The sequence below is a fragment of the Rhagoletis zephyria genome, unplaced genomic scaffold (assembly GCF_001687245.7).
Source record: "Rhagoletis zephyria isolate East Lansing unplaced genomic scaffold, Rhagoletis_zephyria_1.1 Rzeph_scaffold_01273, whole genome shotgun sequence".
Lineage (NCBI taxonomy): Eukaryota > Metazoa > Arthropoda > Insecta > Diptera > Tephritidae > Rhagoletis > Rhagoletis zephyria.
Genome location: NW_016158357.1, coordinates 131,336 through 135,610, shown reverse-complemented (window position 1 = coordinate 135,610; position 4,275 = coordinate 131,336). Strand labels below are relative to the sequence as shown.

The 4,275-nt window shown below is 34.1% G+C and overlaps 1 long non-coding RNA gene across 1 annotated transcript; it reads right to left on the bottom strand.

Annotated features, from left to right (window-relative positions):
- Window positions 1-1,381: 1,381 nt before the first annotated feature.
- LOC108363430 (uncharacterized) lies at window positions 1,382-2,825 on the bottom strand. Its single transcript, XR_001847622.1, has 4 exons — window positions 2,816-2,825; window positions 2,647-2,755; window positions 1,956-1,957; window positions 1,382-1,848 (listed from the first exon to the last, which is right to left on the bottom strand). It is a non-coding gene; the product is annotated as an uncharacterized LOC108363430 (long non-coding RNA).
- Between the last annotated feature and the right edge of the window lie 1,450 nt (window positions 2,826-4,275).

Here is a 4,275-nt window from a genome sequence, read left to right as displayed (position 1 = left end):
GCGACAATATAATTTGGCACATCTTCAAAAGAGGCCCAACCAAAAAAAAAAAAGAAAATTAAAGAATTCCTGAAGTTGCCTTTACACGGGTCGATTTCTGTCGATTGGAAAATTGACTAAGATATCCACTAGCCAAAACGCTTACATTTTACGGTTGAATTGCAATTTACACGGGTAGATTTTGGTTAAACGACAAAAATCTACCGTGTAAAGGCAGCTTAAATAACGTTCAAATTAATCATCCCCTTTGAGATGGAAAATACCAATAACCATTTCATAATTTCGAAAATTATTCCATTTATATTTGTTCTTGCATTTTCCACACCACTTGTGAGGTATGCTTTTATATTTGCTCGTTTTTTTTTCAGTTCTGAATTTAGGCTAGGTTTCATGGGATCTTACTGTGGGTGCAAACAGACCACATTTTGTAAATATGTACATATGTATACACTTCAACTGAATTGTGATATTTAATTTTATTTTATAATGAAAAATGAATTTAATGTGCAATTTTTTAAGTTTACTAAATGTAAGACAATTTTTAATTTTCTTTATATATTTCCTGCTTTAGTTTTAATTATTTTTAAGTTAACTTGTAGAGGTGAAAATAGGCCTCCTGGGGAACCGAGCACCTTAAAAAAAAAATCGGTAACGCGCCTAAAAACATACCTCACAAGTGGTGTGGAAAATGCAAGAACAAATATAAATGGAATAATTTTCGAAATTATGAAATGGTTATTGGTATTTTCCATCTCAAAGGGGATGATTAATTTGAACGTTATTTAAGCTGCCTTTACACGGTAGATTTTTGTCGTTTAACCAAAATCTACCCGTGTAAATTGCAATTCAACCGTAAAATGTAAGCGTTTTGGCTAGTGGATATCTTAGTCAATTTTCCAATCGACAGAAATCGACCCGTGTAAAGGTAACTTCAGGAATTCTTTAATTTTCTTTTTTTTTTGGTTGGGCCTCTTTTGAAGATGTGCCAAATTATATTGTCGCTTTAAATACAAAACAAAAATTTCTTTAAGCCATCTTGTGCAGCAATTTGTTGATCTTATCCTCACGGCTACCGAAATCACCAACCTCAACGTAGTGATTAGCCTTCTTGCACCAGCCTCGGGTTGATGTGTTGAGCTTGAATAGCAACAGGAAGTTGGAGGCTTTCTTGAAGTGGGTTCCAACAGTGAATATTTCGTGCGCCAAATAATCAACGCACTGAATTTCGTGCGCTTCGCGAAATTTGCGTTCGATCACAAAGCAGAGATTGGGACACGTTGATGGTTGTGCTTAACAATTCCACGTTTGTACATCAATTCACGAACTGATTTAAGATTTGGATAACTCCATATAGGGTTCGGCATACCTATATTAATATTAATGGTTGCCTTGCTCAATTTGATGAACACACCGTTTTAATGTGGCGAAGACGGAACTGTAAAACTTTACGCACTTTTTGTGCAACTTTGTTGATACCGCGGATACGGATCACAAAAGCCAATTTGGAATTTTCAGGCCAACTCCATCTCACGGCGTCCATCACGGAGTTTTCTTGTTTGATATTTCTCAGCATGCACCAAGTTTTCACGTTTACAGAGTGCAATCACAGCAGAGCGCTTTAGTTTACGTTTGATCAGGGTAACAATTTGCTGACCTGCTCTTGCTGAACTGCAGCTTCGACTCGGGGACAGGAGGCAGCTTCCTGAAAGGTTGTCTGCCCTTCGCTTGCGGTTTCTTACCGGCCGTGATGGCAGTCATCTTAACTTGTTACTTAGCACGTTGAAAAGGCGAAAAAAAGTTCGCCAAATGTTTTGAGCACATCGTAAATGAGCCACTCGATTTATAACACTTTTATAAACAATTTGGCATAAATGCAGTTGGGCTCCAAATCTCAAATTAAAAAAAAAAAAATATTGGAATCGATAGAGATGATTGAGCTGAGTATAACGGTATACTTCTTTTTTCGGGCAAACAACAAGAATTATCAAAGGTTAAAGTTCAAAATAAGCAATTTTTGAAATCGAGATTTCTCAAAAACGAAGGAATGGATGAAAATTTTGATCTCATTTAATAGCAAATTTGATTCCCTTTAATTTACTATACGTACTTTATATATATGTTGTATAATTCTTACAAAAATTGAATTAATGTAAAATAATTATAAAAAAAGCTTACAAACCCTAAGTGCGGCCGCAGGCAGTGTTCACTGCAAAAGGTGTTCAGTGCCTTTTCTTCACAACACAGAAAGATAATTCTACGTTGTGAGGGTTATAATCCCTAAGTGCGGCTAATTATTTTACATTAATTAAATTTTTGTAAGAACTATACAACATATATATAAAGTACGTATACCAAATTAAAGGGAATCAAATTTCGTATTAAATGGGATCAAATTTTTGAAGAGCCATCCATCCGTTTTTAAGAAATCTTGATATCAAAAATTGCTTATTTTGAACTTTAACCTTTGATAATTTTTGTTGTTATTGTTTGCCCAAAAAAGAAGTATACCGTTATACTCAGCTCAATCATCTCTATCGATTCCAATATTTTTTTTTTTTTTTTGAGATTTGGAGCCCAACTGCATTTGTTCCAACAATTTAATTAAATACTCTTTAATACATATATATGCTGCAACCAGGCAATTACTTTCCCAAATTCCATCCTGCTTATCGGCATAATTTTCCAAATATGCCTGCTACTTCATTACTAATTACTCCACTTTCCAACTGCGCCTTCTTTGTTGGCTCAACATATCCTAATAAGACATAAATTTACATTAAACAATAGAAATCGCAAAAATTAGCAAATAAAATACTCGCTTCGTTTTGCTCTGTTCTCAAATTTCTGAGAAATGTGAATTCACCACGATGCGATACAGAAAGAACAAGGACCAGGGATGCAATTTTAAGTAAACCTATTATTCAGTGGCAAGGCGCAGAGCGTTCGGGGCAGTAATATTATTTTTTATTAAATATAACATTAAACGGTGGTTCTAATACATTTTTTGATATTACTAACCAGAGTACATACATTATATGGTATTTCTGTCAAAAATTAATGTACTATATGAACTTTTTTTCAAGTATCTCTTAAGTTTCTTTTTGAGCGCTGAAAAGCAACCATGCGTGTAAGAAATTGTGTGCTACCTAAAATTTCACCTCTGGAAACTTTATCCCCATAAAGGACTTCACCACAGTTTTTTTACTGGATATACTGAGCCCTACACAACTCAGTATATCCAGTAAACAAACTTCCTGGCCGTCTCCATAGGATAAAATTTATTGCTGTCCAGCTGTCATTTTGGTCGCTAAATATAAATTATATCAGTGGCAATATTTGTGTGGGCTTATTCAATGTGGTGAAAATTATTTAAGCACAGGAGAGATTTATTCATTGGAGATAGGGCTGATAGATTTACTTTAAATAAATTGTGAATGTTCGAAAATATCTTTTCAGCAGATGAATATGTTTTTTAACTTTTTTCCCGAAAATTTAGTAAAATAAAGTAAAATTCAAATATCGCCGCTTGGATGGAAAATTGCCGCAAGCGTCAGTTTGACAACTTGTAGTTATAGATGCAGTTATATATTTTAAAGTCAAATATTTCGATTTTTTGTTAACTGGTTTTTGGATATCCTCTTTAGTTTCCGAGTAATTGACTAAAATGTTTTCGGCTATTTGGTACAAATTGCGTTAGTATTGCTGTCGTATTAAACTAATCAAGATCTTTCAACTAGAGTTACCTATTCTTCTTTAGTTTCCGACATATTCAGCCTTATCATGAGTTTCATTTTCTAGAACCGGCTCACGTTTTGCACTTTTCGTTTGCGTGTATTCACTACAGGTGGATGAAAAAATTGTTGGCGAAATTTTGTTCGGGCGAAACTCCCGATTAGGCTGATTAGTAAAAAGCATCGTTAATTTATAAAAAAATGTTATCACATTTTGGCGTATATCATTAAAACTGACTGCAAATTTTTTGACAAATGTATACTACAAAATTTTATTAAACTCATAAATGGTTGACACTAAACTAAAAAAATAAGATAATTTAAGAATTTCGTGAACTAGTACCAGCATTCTCCGACACTTTGGAGAAGATCTGTAGTCGTGTTTCTGAGAAAATGCATTCCAAACTTCAGCCGTGAGTTACCGAAAGTAACTTGTGACAATCTTTTATCCAGGCGACGATATAACATTTAGCTAAAATATGCATCTATAGGAGTCGATAAGGTTTAGGAGTAGAATGTACGTGTGCTTTTACTTTCGTATCTA